This window comes from Peromyscus californicus, unplaced genomic scaffold (genome assembly GCF_007827085.1).
Source record: "Peromyscus californicus insignis strain IS unplaced genomic scaffold, ASM782708v3 Scaffold_14__1_contigs__length_90479793_seg_2, whole genome shotgun sequence".
NCBI classification, from domain to species: domain Eukaryota; kingdom Metazoa; phylum Chordata; class Mammalia; order Rodentia; family Cricetidae; genus Peromyscus; species Peromyscus californicus.
The window spans coordinates 70,818,046-70,834,307 of NW_026294436.1; positions in this window are offsets into that span (position 1 = coordinate 70,818,046).

Genomic DNA, 16,262 nt, shown 5'->3' on the forward strand with positions numbered 1-16,262 from the left:
GGCAGGCAGGCATGACTCTGGAGTAGCAGCTGAGAGCTTACATCTTGGTACACAACCACCAGGCAGAGAAAGGGGGGCACTGGGAATGCTGTGAGCTTTGAAACTTCAAAGTCCATCCCTAGTGACACAACTCGGTGGTGATACTTCGTTGTACTCTAATAAAATTTGCCTGAAGATCAGAGGACAGAGACAGCCACTAGATTAAACATAGAGGTCAGGCAGTGGTGGCACATACCCTTAATCCTAGCACTCAGGAGGCAGAAATCCATCTGGATCTTTGTGAGTTCAAGACCACACTGGGCTACATGAGATTGATCCAGTCTAGGAGAGAAACAGAGTGAGGCAGTGGTGGCACACACCTTTAATCCCAGTATTTGGGAGTCACATGCCATTAATCCCAGCACTAGGAAGGTTGAGACAGGAAGTAAAACAGCTGGGTGGAGAAAGGCATATAAGGCATGAGAAGACAGAAACTAGAGAACTTTTTGACTGAGGACTCAGGAGCATTCAGTGTGAGGATTCATAGAGACAGGATCTTTTCTTTTCGGCTGAGGAGTTGGCGAGGTGAGAAGTGGCTGTGGCTTGTTTCCTCTGACCTTCCAGCATTTACCCCAATATCTGGCTCTGGGTTTTTATTAGAAGACTATTTAGGATTGGTGCAACACATCTCCTCTAACAAGGCCAAGCCTCTTAATCCTTCCCAAACACCTGTATCAACTGGGGACCATACATTCAAATATATGAGCCTATTGGGGCCAATCTTCTTTAAACTACCACGACCATGAGAAGAGAAAGGGAGAAAGTCTAACCATCCCCCTCAAAGGCACATTCTGAATGATGAAGAGACTATCACCATGTTACAAAGATGACAAATTTTACTACTTCCTCAAGAGCCAGAGACAGAAGACCAAGGCTTTAGCCCATGGGATGTGAGGAACACTCAGGTTCCAAGTTATAGTTACTCTAGTAATGATTCCAATAAGAGTCACTGGAGTCAATTCTACAGATACACTATTTCCAGGAACTAATATACATTGATGAAAGGCATAGGATAAGCCCATTACAATCTCTCATTCAGAAAAAGAAAGACACACAGCCATTGCTGTTCCATCGTGCCGATGGCATCTGGTGAGGCAGGCATTGGGCTGCAGCCACTGTGGGAGTGTAGAAGTATTCTGTGTAGGCCAGCTTCTGTAACTTAGAGAGAATGGCTTTATCCTTTATGCTGGCCCTACCCAAGTCAAGTCTTGCTTGTTTGTTTTTCTCCTAGGAGTCTGTGGAGATGGAAATTAGATGGTGTGGAAGCTTGTACATGGAAAGGCAGGGGTTGGATTTAAGTCCATGCTTATAGCATCTTGTCCAACACAGAGCTGAGTGGGCTTCTGAACTACTACTTTCAATCACTCTTTGTGGCTAGGACTGATCAACAACTTATACCCAAGTTCTTTTACAGACACAGTTCTTCATTCATTTATTTTTGTACCCTCAGTTAATGCTCTTTGTTCACACTTTAGTAATGACTATATTAGAACTACCTAGAACCCTAGGCAAGCACTCCATCACAGGCCTGATGAGATCCAGTATAAACAGCACTTTCCCTGGCATTGTAAGAAATAAAAGAACGAACTGGCTTTAAACCTATTCTATTTGACAGTGTGAACTTTGGCACCCTCAGAATTAGCTGACTCAATAACATCCTCACCCTGGTGATTACCCTCCTGAAAGATAGCCGGGCAAGTCACTTTATGTCTAAAGATCAAGTTCTGTTTCTGACCATCTGCCCATTCCAGAACTCTGCACTTTTTCAAACCCAAAAGACACACATCAGCTCACTTTGTATTCATAGCCACTTGGAAGCACATTTCTTTCTTAATTAGTAATTAACTTGGGTTTTGTTATCTGGTTTATATATTGAGTGGATGAATCTTCTACCAAATACTTTCAGTCTCTTTATGGAGCTGAAAAGTTTGCAAACTAATAAACTTCAAAATCCTCCTCCATCCCTTTAGGTCTAGAGTAGTTAGATTTTACTGCTCACAATGGTAAAGTTTTTAGTCATCCTAGCCATATTTGTTTTCTTAAAACTTATGCTCGACTTTGAGACAAGTGCCATATTATTTAGGCTGTGTTTGCCATCAGCTCTACCTGACAAGGACTTTCTTGTAGATTTTTAGGATAAGTAAACTTCTTTTTTTGAAACAAGCAGTTCCGAAATTCAATGAACATGCAATAACATCTGCTTCTCGCTCATCTTAAAGTGTTGGATGACTTCTCTGTGTGTCATTCTTCTCTATGTCATAACTCAAGCCTTCCTGATCCTTCTATGTAATGATTTCCTCATCAGGGACACGCTGAGAGACAGCCATATTGGCAGAAGCATCATGGAAAGAGTCTTGTGGGGTATTTAAAGCTCAAGAATAGACATGAAGATCATCTGATCCCATTTTCTACAGATAAAGGATGTAGTTATCTTGTATGTCCAGGAAAAGAAAGCAGAATAACAGAATTAAAAATGTTTAGGCATCTATAACAAACAAGAATAACCAAATTTCAAAGTTCTTTACAAGGATCAATTCAGTTTTTTCTTTTGTGTGTATGCATGTGTGTATGTGTGTGTGTTGTGTGTATGTATGTGTGTGTGTGTGTGTGTGTGTGTGTGTGTGTGTGTGTGTGTGTGTGTGTGTGTTTGTGTATGTCTTGAATTAATTGAAACAGTGGAGCATGACAGTTCATCTCCTGAAATGTCCAGCTTGTTAACTTTGTTTCGCTCATTTAAATTAGAGCAAAAATATTGTTTTCACTTCTTTTTATCCTTGCTTTTATATTGATATTTACATTTTAACAATGTTGTCAAATAGCCTGAAATGTAAGGGATAATTAGCCTGTATGCAAATAGATTTAATGACCTGTACATGCCCCACCTTTATTCAAATAGATGACTACACATGTGATTTTACTACAACAGATAACAGTAAATCCTTTTAGAATTAGGTAAAATCTTAAGTTTTTTAGTTCATATCAGTTGCATTTTAAAGGTATCTCCATTTAACTGAGAATGCTAAGGCTTTTCAAAAATTTATGTGAAAGCACATACATACACACACACACATACATATACATACACACATGCACACATATATTCCTTTTGGCTATTCATGCTACAATTCACTAACTTGCATTGCTATCATTAGGCCCAGAAAGATATTGAATGGAACAAGTGATTTTCCAGTCCTTCATCAGTTCTTATTTCCCAGTAACATGGGGAAATCCATACAGACACACGTTTGTAGTTCAGGGTGCTATGAGATCAGACTTACGATATTCTGTATGTCTTATGTTCATTAGCTCAGTATTTCAGAGTGCCGCCTTACTGTTTGACGGGCTCTAGTGATGGTGTTGGTGCTGCAATCCTTACTTTCCACTGGTTAACACTGCATGCTCTTAAGAAACTTTCTGCAAATCCAGTGATGACTTTCTGACACATCGGGAACAGTCTAGATCACATCAGTATGAGGGACGGAATGGATCCTTTATAATTACCGGACTAAATCGCTACAGGGAAAGGTTCTAACTTAGCATTATTGTGAGCCTAAATACAGAGAGAGTTAAAATCCAGTGATGTATTCAGGCAGCATGCTTGAATGTCCGCCAAAACTTCCATTATAACCCTTACTTGTTGGGAGTTGATACTCTGCCGCATTGAGTTTAGCTGTAAATTGGAATATGATATCTAAATTTCACTTTAAGGTTAGAATTTATTATATTTAAACTATTATATATGCCAGCAGAAAACACACACACACACACACACACACACACACACACACACACACACACACAGAGAGAGAGAGAGAGAGAGAGAGAGAGAGAGAGAGAGAGAGAGAGAGAGAGAGAGAGAGAATCACAAACACACGTCTCTGACAAGATCCTCTCCCTGCATGCCCAGTCAATGGCTCTTTCACTGCCATATGGACCAATTCCCCGAACTGTCTTTGGCCTTCTTGCCTCTTTATGGAAAACTCCCTGTATACAAATTTGCTAGTTTATTGAGTCAATAAACATCTGCTCAAGGGGTTGGTGGTACAACTCCATTGATAGAGCAATAGCCTGGCATGTGCAAGGCCTTGTGTTCAATTCTAAATCCTGAAAAACAAACATAAACTGAGAATCTACTACTCTCATGCAATCATGAGCTGGAGCTCCCTGCAGGGATAGCAGATAGCACACAATGTAGTCCATGCTGGAGTTTTGCTCAAGTAGCCCCAGTTACATACTTAATTTATAATACTCTAATCCCTACTCTGTAAATAGCTATATACTTCTAGAAAAACTGTTTGAACCATACTAGTACTAAATTGACACCCCTTTGATACTTTCTCAACATCACACATTGCATGTTGAGAGCACATCTATCACAGTCTTTTCTTACATTTCTCTGGTGGATCCCAGAGATAGTTCACATAGCCACAACATATTCATATAAGTAATAATTGTGAGGATGTCTGCTGTTCCTTGTATTTGTCTGCTTTTTATTGCTATGGTAAGTACCATGACAAAAATCAGCTTGGAAGGGAAAGAGTGTATTTGACTTACATCACCCAACCCTAGATGGTCATAGAGGGAGGACAGGGCAGGAGAAAAGTCAAAACCTTGAGGCAGAAACTGAAGCCCAGACCATGAAATAATGATGCTCACTGGCTTACTCTTCAAGCTCATGTTGAGTAGCTACCTTCCTTATACCTGTTAGGACTATCTGCCCAAAGGGCCACCATCCTCAGTGAACTGGGCCTTCCCACCTTAAACTCTGATCAACAAAATGCTCCATAGACTTGCCTACAGGCCAGTCTGATGGGAGTGTTTTCTCAACTGAGATTCTCTTTTCCCAGATGACCCCAGCTTGTGCCAAGTTGACAAAAAGAATGATTCAGCACATTCCTTATACTCCAGTTCTTATTTTATATTGCTTGTCTATTTATTCACTTAACTCTTTTTTTTAAGGTAGGATCTTGCAGGTAGCCAAGGACAGCCTTGAACTCACAACTGCATTTCAGAACCTCCTGTATGCTGTACATAAGCATGTGCCACCACACTGAGCCAGATAAGGGTGATTTCAAATGAGATGAGGTTTGTGCTTTTATTTTTTGTGCTGTTATGAGTCAGACAGGCCCCTGCTTTATCATTCACTGTTTGTTTTTCTCTGATGGTCTCAGCCCTGTGAGGCAGATTATGTGTTCTAAATCTGTTAAATAACTGGAAATCTTTCCTCAGAAGTTGAATAGATGATTACTCTTGGGTATTAACTATCAATTTGCTTATGAAAGCCAACTCAGCTTAGTCATGGTACACAGAGTTCAAAAACTATTGTTGAGGCAAAGGAAAGGACACTCTGGTGGAGGGCCCACTCTCAGAGATAACAGAGCCACAGGAAAAACTTCAGCTTCTATGTGTTTTGGAAATCATCTTTCCTATTCGCTCATTTGAACTTGAGGAGAAGAAGTCCGAGCTTTGTTCTGCTTTCCAGAAAGTTCTGTGCTGATGGAAAGGTCCGGAAGACAGAGGCATAGAGTTCCCATTCAGTCGTTGTTCATACACTTAGGATTTCATTCATCCAGTGTTTATCAAGCATCCTGTAAATGTCAAAGATTGTGCTAGAAGCTGAGGACCAAGTGGCAAATGATACTATTCTGCCACAGTGTAGTGCACACTGTGAACAGACAGAGAGAATAATGAAGACGGGATTATAAACTAAGAGCCATGTACAAGGACCTCTTTGACTCTATGATAAGGACCAGGAGCTCAGCTCAGCCTTGGTGCTCTCAATAAAAGCTTCTGGGAGGATGAAAAGTATGAGCTGAAATTAAAAACAAGCAAATAAAAATAGATGAAAACCAGACCAAGAAAGGAACAAGAACACCCCAATGAAAACCCACCACCACCACCACCACCACCACCACCACCACCAACACCACCACCACCACCAACAACAACAACAACAGAGATAGGAGAGTGGGGACTTTGAGATGGAAGTGGACCCAGTCACAAGATCAGAAAACTAACTCTGTATCTAAAGCCAACTTCCCAAAAACTGCTCTGAGGCCAGACCTTGTGCTGTCTTACCGGCACTGCCTGAGTTGTGAGCCTTGGTATCACATTAGTCGATAAAATGTGTTGACAAAATTGGTGGTAGCTGTTAAAAACTTCTCTGCACCGTTTATTTCTCCCCCACAGCCTGAATGTCTGCTAAGAGCCTCAGGTTGGCTAACAATGATAATATCACTTGTGAGGAACTCGGCAACTATTTGTTGTACTTTAAAAGACCAAATGCTTAAACAATGACATTTGAAGCTTATAGTGACTTGTGTTCTATTCTTCTAATAATTTGTTTAGCAAAGAGCTCACTCGACATTTTCTGGATGTCATGTGAATTACAGAGAACTTCCGAAGACTATGAGTATTCATTGGTCCTGGCCTGACTTTTTATGTTATTTTAACCCACCATTTCCTAGATTCAAAATTGTTAGCTAAAACGTAAGTTAACAGCTCTACGTTTTGTTTAGAATTTCCTAAATAGCCATATACACACACAGTTTTAGGTGCTCTATTCATAAAACAAAACCACATATTCTTATATATTCAGTTGGCTTTCCACCACTTTTGAAATTTATAATTGGGTATTTTAGATGCTCACAAAAGACTGAGGGTATCTTGAACCTTACAAGAAAAGAAGAAGAAAAGAAAAAGAAAAGGACTGTCCTCAAGCTCATGTAAATGAACAGACTGCTTCAGTCAAGCACCACAAAGTTACATGAAAGAAACATGAGGTTGGATTTGGACACGTAGCAAACGGGGCTTCCTCACTTGCTTTGAGAGAGTAACAAATGCTGTAATTACTAAGGATATGTCATGAAGCTTAGCAACACATTGTGGAATAAAGTGTGTTATATAAAACCTGGCAACTGTTGAAATGTTGCCACTCCACAGGAAACCACATCTTCTCCCATCCAACAGCCCTAGACAGTAAGAGCAGTCCCCTGTCTAAAAGAATCTGGTTCTCCTAAATGGACAGAATCCAGATACCCGAAGGTAGATGATTTCCACCATCCCTCCTGGGACCCATATAGACCATATAAAGCACATTTTCCTTTTTTTCATTTTTTAATGTCCATATGTTTATTTGGCAGGAAATCAAGTTTCATTACATGTTCCTATTATTCCACTGTATAACAATTTTATTTATTGGCCACTCACATAAGAACTAATTTCTTTGATAGAAAAGCTGCTAATGTTGATTTAAGCTCACTATAATAAAAGCAATATTGCTGGCACTCCAAACAAATGCTGGACCTGAAAACCATGCCATTGTTCCCTCTTCCAATAAGGTAACTACATAGCGTCAACCTCTTCTCTTGGCTCCTTACACCAACGCGCGCCAAAGGTCCACAGGAATATTATCAAATGGTGGGGATTCCTACACAAAGCAAGGGAAGTGTAGCTAATCCCCCAGAATGGCTATGAGAAGTCTTTCCAATATAAGGTTATACTTGAATTCAGGGACTCACATACATAATAAATGTCTCTTAGAAAGCTATGTAGGAAGTAAGCAGTATTCTTTTAGAGCACAATGCTATCTATATGGAATACATGTGAATTGGAAATCTTGGTTTCTTTACAACTCTGCAAAAACATTTTGCTCATAACAGATAATAAAAGACTGCACATAAAATACATCCCCTGCAGTATTGGAAGTTCACTGAAGTTGCATTAAACACTGGACAGTTTTCCCACATTGATCTATAGGTAATTAGATTATGTTCCATAAACAATGGGCTGGATTCACGGCTTCACTTCAAATTCAGTAGGGTCTGGTAGCAATCAAAGATGCCTCAATATTAACTTCAGAAAGTTTATGCTTCAAGCAAAAGGAGTTTTCTGTTTCAAGAATGTCACCTCAGTGTTTCAAATGTTTACATTTTTGCTTACAGATGTAGCCATGAGCGAATGAATACATGGGTTAGCATGGGATTTCATGGTATGATTACTCTGGCCTCTGCAAAGTGTCCTGTCAGCAGTCTAAAACCATATGTTGGCAGTCAAGTCCAATAACATCTAATTAATCTTTTCCTTGGAATATCATGGTCAAAGTGAGTTATGATGCATGCAAGTGAAAGATCATGTGTTATCTAAGATAAATGTCCAAAGATAGTGTGAAAACATCTTGTTTTTAAATCATTTTAAGTGACTCTGATTTTTGTTACAGTCTTATATTCATAAAGTATAGGAATAAAGAAATGAGTAACCTTAAACATCTAAAGTAAAGGTAAAACTTTCAATCTGCCCTCCAACTAGAGGCTTCACATACATTATCTAGTCTGTTTGCAATCATAACTTATCTCAGGAACCATTCCATGAGTATTCCTCAGTGATAAATTCAGACTTTGCGTGCTGTGTCTTACAAAGAAACCCAAATTTTATTATTAATATGTTAGTACATCCCTTGTTCCTGGCTGAGTATTAGATAACCAATAAAAACACATTTAGTAATTCAGCCTTACCTTAAAATAACCTTGATGAGTGTCTGCATATATTTGTGTGTGTAGGGGGTACACATGTGTACAACTGACTGTGTGTGTGGAGGTCAGAGGACAACCTCAGTTGTTGTTCCTCAGATGGAATCTACCTTGTTCTTTTCAGGCAGGCTCATTCATTGGCCTAGAGATCATCAAATAGGCTAGGCTGGTTGGTAAGTTAGCTTCAGAGATAATGTCTTTCTCTGCCTCCCAAGCACGTGAATTACAACCACAAGCCATGATATATCTGGCTTACTTTTTAAATATATGTTCTGAAGGATTGAACTTGTGTCCTAGGACTTGCAAGGCAACTGATTGACTGACTGAGCCATCATTTCTGCCTCAATCATAGTGATATTAAAAGTTAATATTATTGCCTTCACTTAAAAGAGAATCCAGGGACCAAAATATTTATGAGCTGGATTTGATAGGACACTAGTCAGAATAATGTTTACCACAATCTTCCCACTGTCTCATTCTCTTCTTGGGGCTATCTACCAGAGTCTCTGTCTCCTAGTGGCAGTACTTTTAGGAAGTGATTATCCTTCCATGAAAAGCATTTTTTCAGCGCTAATAGTAGGTTGCACTATATTACTCTATTTATTGAAAATAAGTCTTAAAATAATACACAATGTAAAACATATCATTTTAACCATTTAGGTATATAGTTCAGTAGTTATAATTGTATTATAGTGTTCACTTTTTCATACTGGAAAATTAAAACTCAAGATCTGTTATGTCTGGATATGAAAAATCCCCCTGAAGCTCATGTGTTGAGAGGTGGGTCCCCAATACAAAAGTCAGAGGACAGATTTTCAGGAAGTGATTGTATCATGAGAGCTTTAATCTCATCCATCATTGATGGATTTGATGGTTAATCTTCGTTGTAACTTGCTATGGTTTAGAATGGCCCATGAGACACACCTCTGGGCGTGTCTACAATAGTGTTTCTAGAGAGATTCAACAGAAGTGGGAAGAACCACCTTGGAGGTGTGAGGCACCATTCCATGAGCTGATGACTGAGGCTGGATAAAACGGGGGGGGGGGGGGAGGAGAAAGTAGAACCCAGACATTTCCACTGCTCTGCATCCTGGTACAATACACAAGCAGCTGCAGCCCTATCATGCCTCCCCATCCATCATGAACCATAACTCTTCAAACCATGGACTGAAGTAAACTTCTCTCCCATTTAATTGCTTTTTGTCAGGTCCAGAGAGGAAACTAGTAAAATGCATCCATCATTTCATGGGCTGTTGGGATGTGGCAAAGACTTCAGTAGGAGGCAGGACCTAGATGGAGGAAATAGATCATTGGGAGAATTCTTTGGAGGCTGTATTCATAGGTAACTCCTCCTCTCCTCCTCCTATCCTCTCATCTATCCATATTCCATTTTTTGTCCCTATCTCTTTGAGCTCCCTTCTCTCTCCTGTCTACCTTACCCTGCCATTATATTATCTGTTCTGATGAGTCTGGCTACTTTAGATGTCTCCCACAGTGGTTGTCTTTTTGTAATTGGATTTCTTGACTTCTCATAATCAATTTTTATCCACTTTGGGGCATGTGTCAGAATTTCCTTCCTGTTCAATGTTGAAAAATGTGTATATATACCTAAACATGGCACATTTTGATTTCTATTCATCTACTGATAGACATTAGGGTCATCATGAATGATGCTGCTATGAACATGTGTGTAGGGATGTTTCTCAGAGATCCTATTTTTAATTTAATCAGATATATACCTAGAAGAACCATAAGATCATAAAGCATAAAGCATGTCTAGTTTTAGTTGTTTACAGAACTGTCATGTTGCTTTCTATATTGATTACATTAGTTTGCAGCCTGATCAACAGTGCAGGATTCCTACGGCTCCACAACTTTGCAAGGTATATGTCAGGGAGAACATGGGTGAATAGAGAACCATCTCTAGTTCTAAAAAGACTGAATATTTAGTAAACAAGACAGCTACATCCTTCATAGGAAGTGATTATATACTCAAATTAGCAATTATTTGATATAGCCTTTGCCTTCCTGGGAACTATATAAATATATATTTATAAAAATATAGTTGCTATAGATACTGATGTTCCCTATATAAAGGAAGTATGCCAGGTTTGTCAAGGTGTGGCAGATAGTCCACAAAGAAATTGATGTAGACAAACCATCCATCTGGTTGGACTTCTCTGAGGCCATTTTGCCATATGTTTAAAAAAATAGTGATCCTTTCCAATTTTATATATTACAACCTTGGGACCATTGTCAAGAAAATTACAACATAGAGGCTTAATAGACATTCTTTCTTTTATCATTAACCAATTACATCTGTCCCTAAAATCTTGTAGACATATAAATATACATGTATATATACATAAAGTATAAATGCCTATAATATATGTATGTATATTAACATGCTTATTTTTATTAATATACACATTCAGGTTAATTTATTGTTGATATAAAATACAAATACTTTTGTTGTTGTTGTTGTTGTTTTCCAAGACACAGTTTCTCTGTGTAGCTTTGGAGCCTGTCCTGGAATTCTGTCTGTAGACCAAGTTGGCCTCGAACCCACAGAGATCTACCTGCCTCTGCTTCCCAGGTGCTGGGATTAAGCCACCACCGCCCAGCAAACACAAATACTTTTAATTAAAGGAAGATTGACTGAAGATACTATGCATTTTGGCATCTCTACATCCCTGCACTGTTTTAGTATTTATGATCCTTGTCACAATCAACAGTGTTTGATGTCCTCAGGGCTCTCCTCTAACATGTTTCAAACAGTCTTCTCTTCATTCTCCTCACCTGGATCTCATCTCCATGCATTCAAGATATTCACCCACCTGGCCCCCGACCCATGCAAGACTGTTAAGGGTCTTAAAAGGATGATTTACTTAAACTCCCAAGCATTTCAACATACTAGCAAGACGGACTCAACAAAAGTAGTCGTATTTCCTTCAAAATTCCCTGCACAGTAAGCTGCTGTTGTCAGTCATTTTATTAGCTATATTTCAATATTCTGACAAATATTTTTTCAAAGCCATCTGGAAATGACTTTTGAACCAGAGAGTATATGTTCTGCCATGGTTGGTGAAACGGAATTCTGTGAGTCTGGCTTCAGGGTAGGTGTGTTCACCCACAGAATTCAGTTCCCTAGCTAGAACTTCAGTTTGTAAAATCACTTTGCTACCATCATTGTAAAAAGCCCATGTCCCAAGTCATGGGCATTTAAACTAAGCAAATGTGCGTTTAATAACAGGTCAGGCTTCCAGACCCACTGAGGTACCAAAGAGAGTCCAAGAGGATGCAGCCAGAGGACTACTCTTCCATTCAGCAATTGTTGGAGGCTTTCTGCTAAACTTCAGTTACTGGGGTCATAAAATTAAATTCATAAATTATCTGTGTCTCGCCTTGAGATATGATTGGAAGCATTACGAGTTAGGGGAATATACGACTAGCTGAATCATTTTTCTTTTGACTGATGAGTTGGCTTTACCAAATCAGTCAATAATAAAAGGAACCTCTTAGGCAGTTAAGAGAGGGAGTGATGGCATCCTATCTTCCAAATGAACTATGTTTGAAAATGGACTGTACCAAATGGTTCAGGGTAGTACACAGGGGAAACCTGAAGATTTAGCTAGAAGCACAGATAAAGTTATAAACCAAAAGTAAATGCCACAATGCAGATTTCTCTGGAACAATGAAACATGACCTCTACATGGCATGCCAGGGACTTAAAGTACTGATGTGGTTCATGTATCTTAGCAACCACAAAATGCTCTCATGTGTGATTTAATGTCATTTTCATTAAGGTTTCATATTTAGGGTTAAAATGTTCACTATAGAAGATGCTGGTGCTCCACAGTTTGCCTCTTTTATTCCTGAGTTGCTGTGGTGGTTTACATGAGAAATGTCCCCGGCAGGCTCAGGTATTTGAGTATGTGAACCCCAGTTGACAGTGCTCTTGGGAGAGGTTTAGGAATTGCAGCCTTGCTGGAAGAAGCACACCACTCACAAGCAGCCTTTGAGAGTTTATGGCCTCATCCCACTTGCTGTTCACTGTGGTCTCCATGTTTGCTTGTGGTGGTATTGTGTTCCCCCAAAATATTGTGCATGCTAATAAACTTATCTGGGGTCAGAGAACAGGACAGCCACAATATTAAACAGAGGATAGGCAGTGGTAGCATATGCCTTTAATCCTAGCATTCTAGAGGCAGAGATCTACCTGGATCTCTGTGAGTTCAAGGATACAACCAAGCATGGTGACTCACGCCTTTAATCCCAGGGAGTGATGGCAGAAAGCAGAAAAGTATATAAGGCGTGAAGACCAGAAACTAGAAGCTTTTGGCTGGTTAAGCTTTTAAGCTTTGAGCAGCACAGTTCAGCTGAGATCCATTTGGATAAGGACTCAGAGGCTTCCAGTCTGAGGAAACAGGATCAGCTGAGGAATTGGCGAGGTGAGGAAGCTGTGGCTTGTTCTGCTTCTCTTATCTTTCAGCATTCACCCCAATACCAGGCTCCCAGGTTTGTTTTTATTAATAAGACCATTTAAGATTCATGCTACATTTGCTGTTGAAGGTATGAACCCTCAACTTCCTACTCTTGGGCCACGCCTGCCACTTGCTGCCATGCCCCCTTACCAAGAGGGACTTTTATTCCTCTAGAATCGTAAGCCAAAATAAACTGTTTCTTCAATAAGTCACTTTTGGTCACAGAGTTTTAGCACAGCAACAGGGAAGTAACTACTACAATTACTACTTTCCTACACATCTCTATGGAACAATATTTTAAACATACGCTTTGGCTTTACGGTGCTAGTCTACATCATCTTCCCAGGGAGGGAGAATGGGTTTACCTTTTTAAAACCTGTTTTCTTGTTTACCTGACCTTACCACATACATGTGCTTCTCTTCTCTCTACTCCTTTCTCTTTCTTTCTACTTACAATGACTTTATTGGGACACAACCACATTGTAAGTCAAGGGCTAGTTTTGTGTACATTTTTCTCAGTGAATACTGTTTATATTATGGTCAATATGTAAACTATATAGAGATTTGCAATAGTAGTCTTTGAGAGTTAATGTTTCTTGTATAATTTGAACTCCTTGCAATAACTCTCTTATTTATCTGGGTGTGGTGACCTGATTCTATAATCCTAGCATTAAAGAGATTTAAACAGGAGGATTAAAACTTCAAGGCCAGTCAGACAATAGAGACAGACCCTGGTACAATAAGAAGATTAGTTTTACTTATTACTTAGTTTGCTAGTTTCTTTTGTATGTATTCACCATGAATTCAATTCTATAGCTCTTTCCACTTGTGTTCATCATTTGGGTGTATGTTAAGTACATATTGAGGAATTCTGCCCACTCCTATTCAGAAAGGTAAGTTAGGAACATCTAAGAATATTTGGTTTCTTTTGGTATTTTCTCAGAATCAAAACTTCTGGAAGAATACCAAGAGAATAGGAAAATTCCATTGAACATAGTCTTAGCACTTGTTGTATTATTTATTTCCTGCCTCCTTAAGAAGCATGAGTTCCATGAGAGTAGGAGCCGTGTTTGGTTGTCAAGATTGGTGTCTTAGACAGCTGCTGGGGCCCCAAGCCTGGATCGGATCCTCAACAATAGTTATGTCTCTCAAAAGAACAATTCCTAGTATGATAGTTTCTTAAATTAGATTGTCTCATTATATTTATTCTTACATCAACCACCAAAAGTGGAATGGGAATAAATAACCCTAGAGTTTGAATAGGAAAAAGTGAACAATGAACATTGACTAATAAACAATTGTTAAGGGATTAACTATTTAACCTTTAATTAATTATTTAAACAAATAACTTACAAATTATAACTAATTATTAATAAACTATTAGAAACAATTAGCTGTTAAATATTGATGTACCCAGGAATTGTTCAAAATGTCATTACATGCATTTCAGGGTTGTCAACAACAAATCTGTACTGAAATTTGGGGCAATTCAATATTCACTCTGATTTATGATTATCTGTTATCCCCGAAAGTTTTGCATCAGCTGCAAGTTACATTTGATTGGTAGTAGCTACTGAATGGGAGGTTATACCCATCCATAGCCTTCAAGAAAAAGGTTTTGACTGTTAATCTATATTTACCTGAAATCAGGTGGAAGCAGAGTTATAAATTTTGTATTTGACTACACAGTATTGCTTCCACAAAAATAAAGAATAGCCAAAAACTTAGGAATGCATCCCTAGTTCTTACAAAATGAAGTTTAAAGTACGATCAAATAAATCTAATGGTTAAGCAATTCCAAGAGAAATAATATGGCTGGCATCATCCATGGCTGCATGTCTAGCATGTGCTAGTCACTATGCAGGCACCAAGAACTCTAACCTTGCCCCTGAACTCAATGTGGAGTGAATGCAGATTGACACATAAAAGATAAATACAGAACAAAGAAGAACTTGTTATTTCTTCTTGAAATAAATGGGTTATCTGTATCTGAAACATACAAGTTTTGTCACTCGGAAGAGATGATAGCACCCCAGTCAGAAGGAATAATATGCTACAAGCAAAGCTGTGAAAGGGTTTGGCATTTCTCAGGAAAGAGAGAGGAGGGTTGGGTGAGAGGGAGAGGAGAGTTACTGTGTGCATGTGTTATAGCAGGAGAGGCTGAAATGGACAAGGCTCAGATTACGAATGGTTTCCCACCAAGAATATGACTATTTTTTCAGTGGCAGAACAGACTGGAAGCATGCAAGGCTTGCTAGGTACTGGCACACCACAGAACAAATGGAAGGAGTCAAGGAAAGAACAGAGACAGAGGAACCACTGAATGCAGGACAAGGGAACCAAAATTGCAGGGACAATGAATAGGGTTTAGAGGTCACAAGAAAAGGATGTCTCAGTGAACAGCAAAATTGTACATTAACTGATATGATGAAGGACAAGAGAGGTGGATTAGTAGGGGGATATGCAGAAGCGATCATGTGGATGCAAAGGCACCAGAACCAGGCCGCAAAAAAGAGAAGTAAGGCTTAGGGGCAATCTGCTAAAGCAGTAATTCTGAATTATTAGACTGTGTTAGTCCAGTCTCTCCAGACCCAGTGGAGTTCAGCAATTAGAACTCTAAGAGAAATGATGAATACTTTTTAAGAATACCTTTATGTACAAATATCCACCAGGATTGTAGGCAGGGGATTGGACCTGCTGTGGTTACACTGAGACACACGGAGGCCAACACAACTCATCCCTTTAGCAAACCAGCAAATACCAGGGACCACAACCACCATGAGTATAAAATAGCTACAAAAGAAAGTAAATAGCTCCTACTATAGAAAGCCTTAATTCCTATGAAGTTTTAGCTATACTTTCCATCGTGGTGGGTAGCTTAGCCAAAACAGCATCTGTCAGACGAACTGTGTGTCTGTCCTGTATACTGAGGACCATTCCACTGTGCTTCTTTGTCCCTCACGTTTCCACATGTGTAAAATGACAACCTCTGAATTCCCTTCCAGCCATAAAATACTCTTAGCTACTACAGAAGAAGTATGACATTCTTAACCAGTTGCCCTAAAACACACTTGACATTTCATAGGATAATTAAGATGCTAAACACTCATGTCAGATACTATTTGAAATTAATAGATTTTCCATTTGCCATTTAAGAAATTCCCTTTTGACTTTCCCTCAGATTTATTGCTCTTGAAAGTATTAAAGAGAG